The sequence below is a fragment of the Anas acuta genome, chromosome 3 (assembly GCF_963932015.1).
Source record: "Anas acuta chromosome 3, bAnaAcu1.1, whole genome shotgun sequence".
Classification (NCBI taxonomy): domain Eukaryota; kingdom Metazoa; phylum Chordata; class Aves; order Anseriformes; family Anatidae; genus Anas; species Anas acuta.
The window spans coordinates 17,245,218-17,264,023 of record NC_088981.1 but is presented as its reverse complement, the minus strand read 5'-3'; the positions used below and the strand labels follow the sequence as shown (position 1 = coordinate 17,264,023).

Here is an 18,806-nt window from a genome sequence, read left to right as displayed (position 1 = left end):
TCCAATTGCTAGCCTACTCTATTTCCAGTTCTTAGGAGCATGTTACAGGTTACAAAACTTCAGCAGGCCCAGCCTTAAAAATCCCAACAGAAGACACTAAAGCCAGTAAGGGTCCACCCAGAATCACTGGTAAAATCAACTTAACTAGAGACTTATCTTCATTTTGCTACCCCTGTAAGACATTCTAGCTAAATAGTACTTATAAAGAAATGGAGAACTATGCCTACAGATCAATTCATGTCTCTCTCTCCCTTCTATAATTTAGAAGTTGCTATTATCAATCACATATAACTCTGCCAAATCTTTGAGTCTGAGCAACTGCCTCAGGCCTTTTTTTTTTTTTTAAACATATTTCCAAGACAAATGTATATAAAAAGAAATTTGCGAACAACATTAAAAATGCTCTAGCCACATAACTGGAAAATTCCATACTTTAGATAACTTAAAATTTAGCAAGGCTGCCTTAGTGTCAGGAATACGTGGCACTTTGAAGCATACTTACACATCAGCAAATATTACATGATTATAATAACCTTAAAAGCCACATGCATTGTAATTATCTATTGAATTATGCTTACAGGCTGGCTGCTTTCCAAGGTAAACATAGTAGAAACAACAGATGGTTACCTGGCAGACTTGGAAGCGAAAGGGGAAACATGAAGTAGTTCTGCAGCAACATGATCATTTCATCCCCACTACAGGCAGTGGAAACTGTTTATTTGCATTTGATCTATTTATGAACATGAAAACCTGTTCTCCATCTGTTATGTTTTGGTGAAGATATCCCAAAAATGCATAGCCAAAACTTACACGTTGTCAAACCTCTGCACTGCTATTAACTGGTAGTATTTCTGATTCAGGACCTAACCATAAGAGGTGAAGCTCTACTGTGCTTTTCAGAGCCCTCTGGAGAACACCCTTCAGATCTAGTTTGACAGCTCACTAGCTGGACCAGTCAACAGCGTGTTGGGGTATTTCTAGGACTACATTACAAACCAGAGTTAAGAACTGCAGCTTTAACCCTGTCTCGAGCTCCATAATTCTCCTTCCACCAGCTACAAGGGAAGCTTATCTTCTGACAGAACCTCAAAGGGAGGTCCTCGAGACTTCAAAACCATTTCTAACAGAGCATTAACTTCATCCATCTGCGTGGTGCTGTGCATAGATGCTAGCTTTGCCTGGGAAGATACAGCTGAGTTAGGTGATCCGTACTCGAGCTAAAGCAGCTCCATAGCTCAGCAACAAGCTGATGCAGGTACTTTGCTTCTGGTTCCAGGGCTACTGAATCCGATTCTGTAAGACACACACGTTTTTCTTCAACCTGTAAGTGCCAAATATAGAAAAGCCAATATACCAATAAAATAGAATAGAGTAACTCGTGTTTTTTTTTGTTAAAGCTGAATGGGTTTTGTCCCTCAAACACACGGGAAGATAAGAGCTAACCTTTGATCCCTATTTGTAAAGTGTTTTACATTGAGATGCAAAGGCCCCAGTGTTATTTATAAATGAATAACGAGATGCTTGCATGAACACTTATAAAGGTCATTTTATCCTATAACAAATTACCAGTACAAGAAGCTAAACACAGTAACTCAGTGTTGAAGCCAGGGAAGTTATCTGCCAGTGCTTATGCAATACTTTTCTAAGCCTCTAGAAGACAAATGGAAAAAAAGCAACATCTAAGACTAAGATTTTTAGCCTTATTATGTAAAATAATAGCTCGTTTGAAACAGAACCTCAATTTATAATAAAGTTTGTCAGAATTGAAAGGAGACCATATAAAAAAAATAAATTAAAGGGTTTTCATGGGTGGTGTATTTCCCATATCAAAGACCATGTCAACGTTACAATGAGTTTCAAGTCAGTTCCAAATACATTTAGCAGTTGCAACCTCATTAGATGTACCTGCTGTGGCAGACTGACACTAAGCAATCCAAGAATAAAGTAGCCATGAATTACAGAACAGCAAGTGACTTAGTCAGGGAAATAACCAGTTACAGCAATTCAAGGTCTACCAGATTTTACATGTGAGCAATGTTCTAACTTAAAAAGAGGTATGAAGAAAAAAAAGGGAGGGAAGAAGGAAAGCCTCACAAAAACTATAGATGAAAAGTCACCCAACACACGCTTTGGCCATTGTTACAGAACAACTGACTGCTTTCAGTCTCTGTCTCAGTATTGCTGATTTTACTATGAAAAGTGCCTTAAAAGCTTCAAAGATTTAAGGGAACAAAATGACAGAACAACTTTTAAAAGGCAGTGAAAACTGTACTGCTTGTAACTTTGGGATGAGAGTCCAGAAAACACATAATATCCAAACCTACACCAAGACTTGCATGTGGAAGGGAGACATAGTGTCGAGAAGGTTATGGGTTATTTGCACTAGATAAATGATACCCAAAAAAGAAGATATTATCCAGATTTGGCAGTGCAGATCATACTACCAGAAGTATCTAAATCAGGAATCTTCTCATAGCTGTTTCTGTAGTCGTGGAATGTCTTAATAATATAATGCAGTTGTTAATATCAACTGTATCTAGACTTTTATTTAGGTCCAGACAGATTTAATGATCTAGCAATTCATTATGAAGGCCTTTATTTTTATTTTTTTTATATATTTTTTTTTTGCTGGAAGAGTTTCTCTTCCAAGAAAATCTAGAATTCTCAGTTCTTTCCAAGTGGGAGCAAAGCCTGGCATATTTTTCCCCTTTTACCAAGTGCCCTGCCCTTTCAAGGGAAAAGGTTATATAAACACACAGAATTCCTGGAAAGGATCTCCTATTATTGATTAGCATACTAATAGCACAGGGAAAAAAAAAAAAAGAAAAAAGCTAGAAAAGCTGATCTTCAAGCTGTGAAATAAGTTCGCTAATAAGGATATGTATAAGAAAGCATGTACATATTGCTAATTGCATTTGCAAAATTCCCAAATGCAATCACAGAATCACAGCATGGCTGAGGTTGGCCTGTCACATGGCTGAGGTTGGCAGTACTGTCCCCCAGTACTGACCCCTGGGGGACACAACTGGCTACCAGCCTCCAACCAGACCACAGCACTGAGCACAGCCCTCTGAGCTCTGCCACCCAGCCCATTTTCAATGCATCTCACTGCCCACTCACCTAGGCCACACTTCCCGAGCTTGCCTATAAGGACATTGTAGGAGACGGTGTCAAACCGTTCTTGGAAATGCCTCGAATGATTTAATTGCAATGGGAACTATGATGGTGATACTTCTATTGGGGAAATTATGATTTACAGGCTTGTCAAAGACAGATACTCGTGACATTCAATTTCCTTCTCTTCCCCATCGCTTGAATCCTTCTCCCTCTATCTTATGAAAGTAAACGCACTACTGAAACTCTCAGTACTCCCAAATAACCAATCAATGGTATATCTTTACATACTGGGATGCTTTCCATTCAAATAACATGGCTTGAGGAAAGATTATGCAGAAATCAGTTCACTTCTGCCATTACTGCAAGAAAAAACATCACAAGCACAGCCACAAAATGGAACACAGAGGCATAAGCACTGAAAACAGCAGAACTGACTATGAAATATTCTTGTGTCCCTGAGTTAAGTGAAATTTTTCAGACGAACGTGGAACAGACAGCTGTGCTATTTGCTATCATGTACAGTGATAGCAAATGATACAACATGAGAATCAAAGACCTGATATTGCACAGTACCATTTGGAGTCTATTAGAGCTCTTCATTTATGTCAGCACAAGTAAACACTAACAAAAGGATGGAAACTATTTAGAGAATCTATAGTTTCAAGGCCTTTATTAAAAAAGGCACTGTAAAATTGTTCCAACTTCTTTCTAAAATGTCATGAATTAATTCAGTGACAACTGGAATCACTTGTCTTTTCCAAAATCAAAAAAAAAAAAAGCATAAAATCAAAAAGACCTGCAGGATGCTGCTGTCTTAATTTATGGGCTGAACAGCATCTGAATTTCTGAGTGGAGATAGCCAGGGAGCAGAGAAACACTCACCCTTATATACCCTAACTCATATTGAACAAGATCTTACACCTAATTCTGCAAAACAGCACTAAAATGAAAGCCCATCTCTTCTTTCTCCAAACTGGTTTTTCTTCACTGCCCAAATTCAGCAACAAACAAGGCGAGGATCTTGCCCTTCAAAGTTCTGACTTCTCCCCTTAGGAGGTCCACCTTGAGCAACGAATGAAGCAACAGCGCATCCAGAAGAGTTATACCATCCTTCTTATATTGGGAGTCCCAGAGCTGAATGCAGGACTCCAGGAGGGGGTCTCACGGAAGCAAAGGTATAGAATCACTTCCCTCGCCCTGCTGGCCATGCTTCTTTTGATGCAGTCCATGATATAGTTGGCTTTCTAGGCTGCAAGTGCACATTCCTGGTGTATGTCAAGCTTCTCATAAACCAACACCCCCAAGTCCTTCTCTTCAGGGCTGCTCTCAAATCCATTCTCCATCCAGCCAATTTCTTACCAATTCCTTATCCACCAAGTGGTCCCTCCATCAAGTTAATGTCTCTCCATATTTGAGACAAGGATGTGGTGCAGGATGATAAATAATTAAGATTGAGACCACCATCTTTCAAGGCGAAGACATATCATTTTTAATTGTATGTAGAATTGCTTCATATTCAAAATTTTATCACACACAAATCATTTTCACTTTCTCGTGCTGCTGTCATGGTTTAACAGCTAGAGAGGACTGCAAGGAACCCAAATAATCTAACAGTGGGAATATAGGAACATGCTAGTTATGTCAAAGTGAAAGCTTAGAGCTACTTGAAAGCACTCCATTACAGCTAAGCAAGGCAAAACAACATGCCTTCTAACAATTAGAATCCAATTATAGCAGAGGCTAATTAAAAAGCAGAAGATTAATATACTGACTCAGGCATATTTAAGCCTGAGTTTTCCATCATCCATCACTGAAGGTGGGGTAAAGCTGGTTGTTAGAAAGTTTTCAAATGTGCAGTAAGGATAAAATTTGAAAACAACTTGAGGAAACATGGATTCCTGCTGACCACTTAGTTTTCAACAACAGCTAAGATTTATTGTAATGAAATTTTTTTTCCAACATAGAAACAAGCTATAACAATGTGTTTTTCCTTTCCAATGTTATTGAACCATCACAGTAAGAAAAGAAGTTTTCACAACCACTTTTAAAAAGATCTCTTCTATTGGATTCAAACATATATTATTAAAGTAATGCTGGTAACAGGAACCAGTTATTGGAATAAGTGATACTGAGGATTCCTGAGCAATTAAATTTCATTACAAACTTTGATATATCGATGAGAATGTTTGAATTGAGTATTTAGAAAAATATACTGAAAACAAATGTCCATGAAACTATTGGACATGAAAATGTGACATCTTTGCCAGTTTCTATTCTAAAAGGTAAGCCAGCAATATTCACTAAAAGCCAACAAGTTATTTTTAGATCCTCTCTCATCTTCACCAGTTTATGCATGATAAATTAACAGTCTTTTCAAAGAGTATGCTAAAATAAATTAGCTATATAAATTCAGTTTGGAAGTAGGTGGTTGGCAGAATAGCACGTGGGTAGCCCTGTCCCAGTTGTAGCGTGTGCTGTTCTTTGATATTCACGAGGCAAAGGATGTGAAGACAAAGGTGCACTTGGTGCTTTATTATGCTTGGTGGAATATGGTAAGAAGTTCAGACAAAAAGCCCTCGCTGGAGAAGCAATGATGACATGGTTTTGTTAAATACATATTTGCTCACCTTAGAGGTATCTCACAGGAACAGTCTAAGTGCAATAGGAAGTAATTGTAGAAATTTTAGTAATTTCTATAATAATATATAGTAATAATGCAATAATAATATATAGTAATAATATATAGTAATGTATTAATTGTAGTAATTGTAATGGACTCATGGTAGTACATGTAATTACGTGGTATCACAACTGTGATAACATTAGATCATAAGTAGCTTCCAAATCTAGACAAGGAGCACATTCCTTCAAATGTTTTAGCTCAACTAGTTACAAAAGTCAAAAGAAGTGAATCAATTTTATGAATCAGGCTTTATAGTCAAGGTTTTACCCCTTTTTACATGCATTTCAGCAACATTACTGTGGTTCTGGACTAGCAGTTTGGTTGTTTTTTGTTGTTGTTTTTTCAAATCTTTGATAAAAAAAATTACAATAAAAAAAGTACCTGTCTTCTGTTTCATAGCACAGACTTTTAAAATCCCGGATGAAAAGTACCTTATGTAATTTTCAAGTCACCAAGCCTAGTCACAATCCATCAAAGAAGGATTTTCTTCATTTAATTTTGGGTATTTAAATTAGCGCTTTAAATTGGGTAGCTGGAATTATTTCCCCTTATTCCCCATCCCATGTCTCTACTCTGTAAACTGTTCCTGTAATCTTTTCTTACAAAAGAAATCTCCACTTTCCCTTTCTGTGAAGCACAGCTTATTTTCATGGAGGCTTGATGTACAGGGGGCTAATATTGCAGAACTTGGTAGTGAAGCAGGGAATGATACGAAAAGCTAAAGAGACACTTAATTTCACGGATTCCCCCCTCTCCTTACATCTTCATGCCACCAGAACCTCCCAAATGCACAATACTATGTAGACAGTATTTTTTTTCAAGTTTTTCTTCTGAGAAAAGGAAAGAAAGGAAAGGGGCATAGGATGCCTTGGAAGAGTTACGGTTTTCCTACAAGACATATAACTACTGCTGTGCACCAAAACACAGCTTGGAGCTTTAATAAAGTTTCAGAAAATGAAATTTAGTTGTCAGGCAGTTTTTGAGATGAGATCAAGACCAAAATTACCAAAATCATTTACATTTATATAAGAATAGTAACAACGAAAATAACTGTTTCTTTTTATGTACAAAAGTGACTAAACACGTGCAGTCATAACAAACTTCAGCAATGAAAAAAATTGTTTGCAAAATTAAGTGCTTTTTCACAATAGCCCTCTCTTCCATTTTCTTCCCCTTTTTTCCTGTTGACTTATACAAAAGAATATTCTTCTGTCAATTTCACATTTGAAGACATTTCAAAAAACTGTTTTAGATTCAGACTAAATTTTAGTTGTCAAGGACTTGTCTTCCCCAAAGTCTGAAGAGAAGATCCTTTAACCAAATGTTTAAGGAAGGTTATTAAATTGAGTCCCCTTAGCCAACAATAGTTTGCCTAGAACAGTCTTCAAAAGAGTTGCCCTGTTTGAAAACACCAGCATTTGGATATCAAATGACTCCCACTATTACACCATTGACCCATATTTCAATTCAATAATTTTGTTTCCATAAAGAAATTTTTAGAGTAACCATGAAAATTCAGTGTTCGTTTAGATAAAAAGGACACAGGTACTATTATGTCACAAGCAGCTAAGTCAAGAATATTACAATATTACTGTGTCACTGAACTTGATCAACCAAGCTTATTTTTCTAAATAATCACATATACATGTATTTTACCCTAGGTGCCCTAGAGCTGTTAGCCAAGTGTACAATAGGCGAGCTGCACACACCATGACCACCAGGACTTCCCTTAGCCATTTTTCTTTTCAATAATAAATGGTCAATTTAGAAAAATAACTTTCAGATTATGAAATACATATCTGACAAAGATTTTCCCTCACACTATGCAGTGCAATCAACCTGTTATCCTCTGAGAGCTCTAAGAATGTAATTCTTTACTAATGCGGTACCTCAACCTTCATGTATCTAACATGTTAGAAGCAGGCTACCAGTCCTCAATAATGGACTATTTAGTACAGTAAGCGGTAACAGTAAGCATCTAGTAAGGTTTGGATTTTAAAAACTCTTTTTTTCATGACAATTATATTCACTAGATCATTTTCCTCCCCCTTTTCAGAAGCAGCAGCATTTGTCCCTAGTCAAATTATTTGTAACTCAAAAGAGTAAACAGGGAAATTTATTTTGCCAGCTTATCTAGGGACTTTCCAAGCACACATCTATTTACAAAAACTTGGCCTTTCAACAACTACTTACAACTATCTCTACATCCTCCTACAAGAGCACAAAACCAGAACTCTAAGAAAACACAGCAGCAAGGTTTTGCTCAGGGCTCCTATCTAGTTTGCTCAGGGCCCCTATCGTCCCATATATCCAACATATCTGAATTTCAAAACAAGCTGAGCATTTACACTTCATAAATGAAAATGCACAAATATGCCTAAGTAGAAAGGAAGATGCACATTACCTAAACCAGTATGGGAGACTCCCTTCATTTTCAAAAGGGGAACTAAGACAGCATTGCCACAGGGAAAGAAATTGTTACTTCCTATTTTAAGTATTAACAAGTTACTTATGACATCCTAGCTGTAAATTAATGTAGTGGTGATTTCTCTAGTTATATTCTAGGGTCTTTTTATTTTATTTTAATCTTATTTTAGGTTTCAGTATTCAGTTTGTTCTTAAGACAACTTGTTTTTCAAGTATTCCAAACTTGGTTCAGATGGAGGATTTTATCCACTGAAGCAAAGAAAATGGGTCTTGTAAATAATAGAATTTATCTGAACCATGGAGGAGCTGAGGGGGTGTAGTAGGTTTACACAGAAAGGTTTTGGTAGTAAGAAGCTGTGCGGGGGCTGCTGTGAAAAGACTGCAAAAGCTGCCCCATGTTAGATCAGAGCCAGCTCCAGCCAGCTCCCAAAGGGACCTGCTGCCAGCCAGAGCTGAGCCAGTGAGTGACGTTGGCCGGACCTCTGTGAGAGCAGACTCAAGAAAGGCAAAAAAACCTGCTGCACAACAGCAGTTGGTGGAAGAGAGGGGTGAGAAACTGAGAAAAAAATCCAAGATACACCAAGGATAGTGAAGAAGGAGGGGAGAAGGTGCTCCAGGTGCTGGAGCAGAAGTCCCCTGCGGGCTGTGGAGAGCCCCTGGTGGAGCAGGCTGTCCCCCTGCAGCCCATGGGTCCCACATGGAGCAGATCTCCACACTGCAGCCCATGGAGGAGCCCCCGGTGGAGCAGGTGGATGTGGCCTGGAGGAGGCTGCGGCCCATGGAGAGCCCCCACAGGAGCATGCCCCAGGCCGGAGCTGCAGCCCGTGGAGAGGAGCCTACGGTGGCAGAACTTCCTCTACTAAATCCACTGATGAAGAAACTGTTCTTTCATATCACACATATGAACATGATTTAATTACAATGACTTGTTGGTACAGAGCACCTTTGAATAAAAAAAATAAAAATCCTCTCTAAACTTAGAATAGTGAATTTGTTGTAATCTCAAGAATTTAAACCAAAAAAAGAACGGCCTGCAGAAAACAGCAGCATGTACAACTCAAGACAATTGAGCTGCAACCAGCCACCAGCATTTCCAGATTCAAAGAACTGTCCTTGTGAACTCCATTAATGGTTGCCACACACATCTGGTATAGAAGAAACCCAAACAACATCCAGATTATTGCTCTGAAAACCTTGCTTCCTGTCCCTCTTGCTATTTTTCAGTCTTGGTTTCTGATCCTGCTCCTCATTCTTTGTCACTTCAGTCGTATTAACTTCTTCTGCCAGCACACCTTCTGCTGTTAGTCCAGTCTCTGGTCTGCTGTTCAACACCAATTCTAGGTCTCACGCCCCACAATACCCCCATCATTCTTACTGCTTCTGATCACACCATTGAAGCTGGAGGAAGAACAAGCAGATGTAGATCACAATCTCTACACTTGAATCTCTGGAGCTTGTATACCTTTGTTTTCCAGTTCTTCATCAAAGCATTTCATTCCAGTCTGTCACAAATTACTGGATCTACCCATTCATGCCCCAATTAGATTCCTCTCAATCAAGCAAAAGAAAAGCAACTATCAGCTACCTAACTGATGCCCTAGTAGTAAGAGTTACAGCTGAGTATCATCAAGGACCAAGCACATACCCCTAAAATTCCCTGCAATCTTAGTAGTCAGATATAGACTATACACTTTACAGTTCTTGTTATCTGGCGTTTTTCATGTAGCTACTCTGAATTAGATGAGAGTCTGAAAAAGTGTTTGCTTTATTGTGTGGATTCTTTGGGAAGCTTTGTTGTTATTCTGGGACAGGGAAGGAGAACAACATTTACATAAAACCTGGCAAGAAGTGGCAACACCCACTTTTCATTTGTTATTTTGGCCCCGACTGATGATATTTTTGGATTTTCATTCTGGAAAAAGGATAAAGATGAGGAATTGTCTGAGGGAGTGTTTGTTGGGCTGCCTGCCGTCAGTAAATTGGAAAATTGCCTAGGGTAAAGAAAGGACAGATTCTGTAAACCTGGATTTAATCTGTGTTTAACAGAACATTCTTACAGAAAATGAATATTTACAGTTTCTTGATACCTAAGATACTTTGTTATCTTATATGGTGTTGAACAAAATGATCAGTAGAACAAACACAGAAGTTGCTGAACTGAATCAGTCCACCCAGCCATCCTGTCTGACAATATCTTGAACCATACATTTCATAAGAAAGTGCAGGAAGAAAGCCTGCAGTAGGCAGTGCTGGCAAGTTTATTCTTAGTCTCTGCTGACATTTAGCTTAAACCATAAAATACATGGTTTTATATTCTTCTCAACATTACTCATTCATTAACAGACTAAGCTTGTCTTCTATATAAACAGACCTAATCCCTTTGTTCTAGCAGCATCCTTTGAAGGTTTCTTCACTGTTGCTGAGTATCCAAATCTATAAAGGAAAATGACTGACAGCAGACAGACAACTTGCCCATTCAAGTAACAAAGGTACAAAACCCAGCCACAATTTCGGGCAACTATCGGTACCAGGTAGTCAGAAGTGAGGCAAACCCATTAAAGGCTTTTAACTAACTTAACTGCAAAACACCAGTAATTCTCAGAATGCCCTCCATCCCCTCCCTTGAATCTTTAAAATAAAGTCTAAAGACTGTATGTCATTCTAAGGAAAAGTTCAAATTTTTTTAAATGTCTTACCAGAAAACGTTGTTAGTTGTGAACCAGCACCTCAGATTATGTAAAACAACTTAAAGGCTTCAAAGAACAAAGTATTTAAGAAGAGGAAAGTAGTAAGGAGAAAATTAGATCTTATTTCTGGGATTGGTTCAGACAGCCATACTGGAGCAAAGGATGCTCTTGAGAAGCCAGGAAGCTTCCAGCCCATGCTACTAACAGGTCAAGGGATGTAAAGAATGGGTTAAAAAAAAAAAAAAGAAGCAGCAAACTGGACAATCCCAATCTAACAACTGCAAAAGAGAAAAAAATGTACTCCTGTTGTATGCATTACTTAAAGTATAATTTACCCTTCCACCATTTGTTATTATCTCAGACAATGAAATGTCTCAGCAACTTCCAGAGAACAGATTAAAGTTTTTATCCCCTCAAAAATATGGGACTAACAACCATCTTTTTTTTTTTTTTTTTACAATAACAATAAATATACTATGATTCACTTGCATTAAGTCTTGCTAAACATGTTATTACTTTTAAAGAGAAAATGCAGATAATAATTTCAAAACAAAAAAGAAAGATGTGGACGTGCGATGACTATTATGTGATTTCATCCTAAATTGAGTATACTTAACCTACCTTTCAAATATTTTTGTAGGTGCTTATTACTTCATTCTTTTTCATTCACGTTTGCTTTATTTTTCTTCTGCTTACCAAGGTAACAAGTATACTTACAGAAATGTGTTCTAGAATTCTATACAAAACAGAACTACATCACTACTCTGTCACAATAATCATGCTGATATGAAACGTAGATGCCATTGTAGCTGAAAAAAATCAAATGGCAAAGAAGATGACAATGAAATATGTGGGAGCAAATATACAAATAAACCCTTTATAATGAAAGAAACTAGTACTAAAAATCTTTTTAAAATGTCAGCTGGGGGACTCAATAAAGGTCAAGACACTTTTGAAAAGAAGCTGATTCAAAAATTTTTTTTAGGTATTTACATTCTTTTGTTCCATAATTCCGTACAACGTATTCTACATTACCTTAAGTTAAGAAATGACCTTTGTTGCCAACATTTACTGTCCATTATCTAAGAAGTCCCAATTTTTGCTTGAAGAAGCCAAACTTATTGATTTGTAAATTGTCTCAGTCTGCACCCTGCAGGATACTTAGTGATTTCTACCTCCAAAATCACTTCTTATGTTGATTAAGTTCTAGCATCTAATTTCTTTTCACTGTTCTAGAATAAAAAAAGGTGGTGTTATCGCAGGAAGCACTTCATGTATTTTAAACAGCTTTTAACATTACTGTTCCCGCCACTAACGAATGAAAATAGGTGGGGCAAATATTTTTGTTAAAGAAGAAATCTTTCATTTAACAACAAAACTGTGTCGAGAAAGCCAACTGAAATGTACAGTCACATTTTGAAATCACTAAACTTAGAGGCACTACAAAATTCTGACAATTTTGTGAAATTGCGAAACGTTTGTTTAAAAGCATTTTCATTACAGAAATGTCAGGTAGATTTCCTTAACTAACAGAAAGGCACGTTTATATAGTTTTAAAACTATCACTCATAACAACGAGAAATGTTGTTTTTGATACTGTGCATGCTCCTGAAACCTCTTTTTCTTTGGTGGTTAAACAACCATGTTTTCCTGTGTATAAAAAGTACTTTTGTCCCTTCTTATAGTGCAACACCATTACATAAACAAGAGAAACAACCAGCAGCAAAACACAACAAATGCTTCTCTTTCCTTCCTCCCTCAGGAAGGGAAATTGTTTTTCTCCGGCAGCCCGGTTACAAAGCACATTTAAAATGCTCTAACGACAACAGGTTTAAAACCACCTCTTTGCTTCTCAATTCACACCGCCCTAAGACTTCAAATAGGAAAGGAACCTTGTTCCTAAACAACACCCCTTACTCTGCAAGGGAGTAAGTTTACTCTTACTTCAACCACCCCAGTATCTGTAGGAGGGACAGCACAGCAGGGCACAGGCAATCTAAGAGGTTCCTGGAATGTGTTGGTGCTACCTTCCTTCTCCAAGTAATGGAGGAGCCAACGAGGAGAGGTGCTATGCTGGACCTCATTTCCACCAACAAGGAGGGGCTGGTGGGGAATGTGAATCTCAAGGACAGCCTTGGTTGCAGCGACCACGTCATGGTGCAGTTTAGGAGCCCAAGGGCAGCAAGGAGGGAGCACAGCAAGCTTGCTACCCTGGACCTGGGGAGAGCAGACCTTGGCTTCTTCAGGGAGTTGCTTGGTAGAGTACCATGAGACAAAGCCCTGGAGGGAAGCGGGCTCAAGAAAGCTGGTTAATATTCAAGGATCGCCTCCTCCCGGCAAAGAGGAAGTGAGGAAAAAACACCAGGAGGCCTGCATGGATGAATGAGGATCTCCTGGCCAAATTCATGCAGAAAAAGGAGGCCTACCGAGGGTGGAAGCAAGGACAGGCAGCCTGGGAGGAATACAGAACTGCAGCTGCAGAAGCTTCACATCCCTTGTTCTATAGGTGTCCAGTTTGAAACCTTAGCATTCAGTACAAGGATTACAATGGACTACAACTAGCTATTAGTAACAATGGTCGGTGTCAAGTGCTTATCAAGTAAAAAGCACAACCCAAATCTTCAGAGCGGCATTTAACTAAGGACACTTTCAGCTAATCATCACTCCTTTATTCAGTTCAGTATACAGCATCAAATGTGCAACTAGTAAAATGGGTTCTACAGACAACACATCTTAGATCCTTAAGGCATTCCTAATATACAATCCATCCTAAACAGTAATTTTCTTAAGGAAAAAAAGTTAATACGATAATGGAATTGCAGATGGTCAATTTGTATGTGGAGATGTGGGTGACATTAACAAGACATATTCAATATCTCACTTGTACCTATGTTTTTGTTGATACTGGAATGCAGACTAAAAATCAGATGTCTAATGTGAAGAGAATTTTGGGGAACATCTGCTTACCTCTCATAGAAATCATGCAACTTGAGAAATGCAATTTCAGTATATTCAAGGGACAAAAGAAAGCTTTTTGATATTCATGAATTTCCCGAAAATAATTACAATTAAAAGGTAGGACATCTTAAGCAGAGGGAGACCTACCATCCCCCACATGCTATGTTCATACTTTTCTAAAATCAAAATTCAATACTGAAGTCACATAATTATAATGGTTAAGCATCCCCTTCAAATTCTGTACATAAATAAAAGCAGAGATGTAACAGGAATAACTTTTTCTACGTTTACTACCTTTGAAAGGGTAAATCTGTTATCAACAGATTAAAGGGAAAAAGAACAAAGCTTTGGTTTAATTACCACTTATGTTTCAAAACAGTACAGTAAGTCTGTGTTATTCACTGTAGTGAATAGCCAGCAGGATTAAATCCATACTGGATTAAACAGTAAATCTTATCATAATAGCATTTCACACGCCTGATTCAGGTTACTTTTTTTTTTTTTAAATGTATGTTTCAGTATTTCCCCCCATAGAAGCAAAGTAATACCTCCTAGTGATATTGATTGCTCATAAAAGTAAAAGGTTTTAAATAAAAACCTTTATATGATAACCCTAAAATACAACATATTTTCTTTTTGATATAAATTCCGTCCACCAAGAAAAAAAAAAATCAATGAAAGCGAGCTTTCAGAATTTGAAGAAAAAGCATATTGACTCCAAGCACCCCCTTTTTTAATCCAACTCATCACATTGTAGTTACTTTATTATTATTATAAATTAGGGAATAACTTAGGTAAATGAACTTCCTTTCAAAAAAAAAAAAAAAAAGTGGCTTTTCGTAATGGCTGAGTTTAGAATAGGCATATATGGAACTTCCCTAACCCTATTCCAGAGCAAAAATAGTTAAAAGTGTTTTAATTAATCCACTTTTCATTGACAAACAGTTCCTTTACAATGTTTTTAATATAGCCCAACATTGGCTGCATCTTTCTTGACAGCTGGTATTTCCTTAACAGAAAATGTCACAAACGGCTTAAGTATAACATTCTTTCTAAAATTCATTTCCTTTCTGTGTAAGAAGTTAATACAGCAGGGGGAAAAAACGCAGGAATGTTTCATGCCATGTGGGATATAACAGTTTTAGAGTTTTGCTTTAAATCAGCCCAGTAACGTTTTTGTAGAAGTATTATTAATGTTGCTTTAGCTCTACATTTGGAAAAAGGAAAAATGCTTGCCCACAACTCTGCTTCTCTGCAGACTGCATTCCAACATGAACTTCACTTTTATGTTCTAGGTCTTCAAAACACGCCTGGTGGAAATCTGAGAGCTCTCAGTAAAGTTCAACTTAGAGGAGAGATATTAAGAATAAAAAAAAATCATCTAGCTAAGAAAAGAGAGACTGACAGTTCTGTATCAAATACTTTCCTAAGCAGAAAAAAAAAAAAAAAGTTCTTTATAACTTCACTCTAAACACTAAAATCATTCAAAACATTGGTATTAGCAGAAAGGCACACCGCAACCTTTCTCAGGAGAAGGACAGACAGTAAGACCTGACTCACAGAAGGAGATGCAATTCCTGTGGTTAAGCCACTCCCCTACAGTAACACCAGATCCCAAGCTCTTAAGAGCTGGGAGACCTGCACTGCTGCATGCAGAACTATGTTCCCACATGCAAAAATCCCTGGAAATGCTATCTCTACAGGCTATTGAGGGCAAAGGCATTTAGTCTAAAGTCTGTACCTACACCCTTTAAAGGCTGTAAATAACTACGTGGCTGGAGAGCTACAGCAGCGACAACAGTCTTCAAGAAAGTTTATACACAAATGATTGCTTTAACTAAAATTTGGAAATTGCAACCTCAGGGGCACAACCATTTATGATAAAATGAAGCATCCATTTTGTAATGAATAGTACACCAATGCAAGCACTGGAAATAGTGGTAACTGTCAGAGCTTTATTTAGAACTTGGTATTCAAGTGAGAAAATTTAAACCTGATGTTCCTAATAAAAGAACACACTTCTGTGAGCAACAGCATAATTTTGCGAGACACTTTGTAACTTTCAATGGTTACAAATAGATGAGTCTGCAAAACATTTCCTGTAAATCAGACTGACACACAAATATTTTTCTAAGGAAACTACAGTACAAAACCTATCCATCTCCTGGAGACAGCACAAAATGCAGTAAGACTGAACCTCTTTTTAAAACAGTCTATCTCAAACTACAGAAAGATCAGACATACCCAGAACATTACATTTCATCTTCCCAGACAGTCTGCAATTATTTAAGAGAGATTACACCATATCAAACACCCCCTATCCACATGTGAAATGCACATGAGTTCCCAGAACATTTTTTCCCCTACCTGTCAATAAATAAGTAGTTTACTGTCAAAATACCATTTTTACTTGTTGTAAAAACAAACCTAGTGACCTTGGCAAGAAACCCTGAAAAAAATACCCCTAAAACTCTTTTCTGTTTAAGCGAAATTACTAGTCAAATTGACAGATTTACTGGTGTTGTCACACTGAAGAGGGAAGACCAGAAGAGAGGTACTGTCTATGCAGGGCACTAATAGGAAATGATTCACGAGTCTTACCAGACTTTACACAATCACTCGATAACCTTGGCATCAACGTTTTACCTCACGCTTCCTGAAATTTTGCACTCAAGGGAAAAAGGCTTTCCACTAGCTCAGAATTAAAAAACAAACAAACAAAAAACTTCATCCCAGTAGAGACCCAACAGGTAAATTTTTCTTCTATTTGTTTTGCTTTTTGAGAAATCTTACATAGGTCTCCTTGGCTTTATTAAAGAACCTTGTGATGACTTCCCTAGAGCACACGGCCCCAAACTCTGGCTGGTACCTAAAAAAAAAATTATATTGCAGAGCTAGGAACAAGTTCCAAGTTCTGACTACAGACAGAACGCAGAAAGCCAGATTTCAGTCTGTTAACTTCAGTTTCATTTAGCAAAATTTACAGCTTCAGCTTGCTAACAGAAAGCAGTACTGACACCCTGCCGAAGGAGGTACAAGACAACCAATGAAAACTTCAGTAATCTCCAAAACAACGCTTGCACAGAAGTCTGGAAGAACAGCATTTCACTTCGTTCTGATGTAACTTGGCTTCTTGCTGAGTAGAATTTACAGCCTCTTGCTGAACAGCTACCTTTCAAATTTCAGAAGCACACTATGAAGTGCTTTCAGGGGTATTTATTATAAAAAGACTAGTATCAAGACATATTTGAGGCAATCTATACATTTTTGATGGAAATAAGTTGTAAAAACACTTCAAAAGCATTAATCAGCTTGAAAACATTTATTTCTGCATACATTTTTCTCAATAAGTTAAATCACATTAGCAGGACATCTTTTAAAATATAGCTCAAGCTAATTTTAAGCATGGTTGGAAAAGTTTGGCCTACGCTGATTAAAATCTGTACTTAAATGAAAGGAAAATGTAACCACAGAAAATATGCTTAGTTTAGAAAAACAAGCATATCACTGCCAGAGTGCCGTCCTAAGTTTAGAATGCTGCCTAATGTTATAATTAGGAGAAACTAAAATGAATCTCTAAATGTTTCAAGATGAAACAGCCATTGGGAAATTTGCAAGATATCTGATTACGTTCTGAATTCAAACACAGTGCTAACACTCCATCTGAACAAATGCAGGCTGTTGGCTTGTGTGGGAAATCAATGTTAAAATCTATAGTAACACTAGCTAAGAGAAACAATAATGAAACCTAAGAGCAAAACTACCAAGTGATGTGGAATTAATTATTCAGACATAAAGAATATTGTTTGAGGAAGAAAACAGTTTAGAATCTACCGTTTACCGCTTCTGTCTCCCCAAGAGCTGAACAAACTGAAAAAAAAAAGGGTTCTCTGTGCTTTTACCAATGTTAAAAACGCTTTAGTGGCCATATTAAGTGGTTCATGCAAGTTCTCACATGCAGGACTGTAACTTCTCACCTTCAAACACCAGAGAAGGTCTTCCGACTGGATTTGAAAGGTCATAAGGTGCATTTTCTTTAACTTCCCAATTAACATCAACATTTATATCTGTTCTGAATCATTATCAGATCGGACAAGCAAAAAGTAAGAGAAAAAAATACCACACAATAACCCCAGACCTGTATGTTCATTTCATGTACAACCACAATAATTTCCAGTTACCATGAACAGTCAGCTAAACCTTTGCCTGAGACAAGTGACAAGGCTTCATGAAATCAAACTCTATTCCTATTTTAAAATCATGATGATGTGAGCTTGTCAGAACCAGCACTACTTGCTACTGGTTCTCTTCAGTTTAGCAAGAGAAATGATGTGCTTGGTTTTATTTCTCATTTCATTTCTTGTACCTTGATACCCAAAAGGACATGAACAGCCGTTTTATACCAAAGGATGATCAAAACACCTGCGAGCCACAGGAGTTTTAGTATTACAGAGAAAGTCTTGGAAAAGACTGTTTCAAAGCAGCAAGATGAAAAAACAGTTTTGTTTCAAGGAATCCCCAGAAAAGAATAAGCCCATTGTCAGATTAAAGGCAAATTAATTTTCTCAAACTTATGAAAGGACAGTGTATTGAAACCAAGTTGAGCAATTCTTTTTGTATTGATCAGTAAAGCCTCCCTCCATTAGAAAACCTAAGAGAAAAATTCCATAAAAAAAAGAAGAAATGTTTTGTCTAGGTTCAAAGAAGTCTGCTAACTCTCTACCTGCTCATCCTGTCCTGCAATAGCAACAAGAGCCTTTATAAAACACAGCTGTCTTTCAGGAGTCATCAACTTTTTGTCCAAGTCAACAAGAAGTTACATAAACCGAAGTGCAAGCCTTTTCACACACTCAGAATGGATCTGTTTCAAAAAGTCAACTCTCTACAGGTTCCATTTTTCACTATTCTAACTCTAAGAACTCACCAAACACTGC

General features: G+C 37.5%; 1 protein-coding gene across 7 annotated transcripts in view; it reads right to left on the bottom strand.

The window, feature by feature from the left end:
• The window catches only part of LCLAT1 (lysocardiolipin acyltransferase 1), a 91,179-nt gene that overhangs the window by 70,780 nt on the left and 1,593 nt on the right, over positions 1–18,806 (bottom strand). The window lies entirely within an intron of this gene.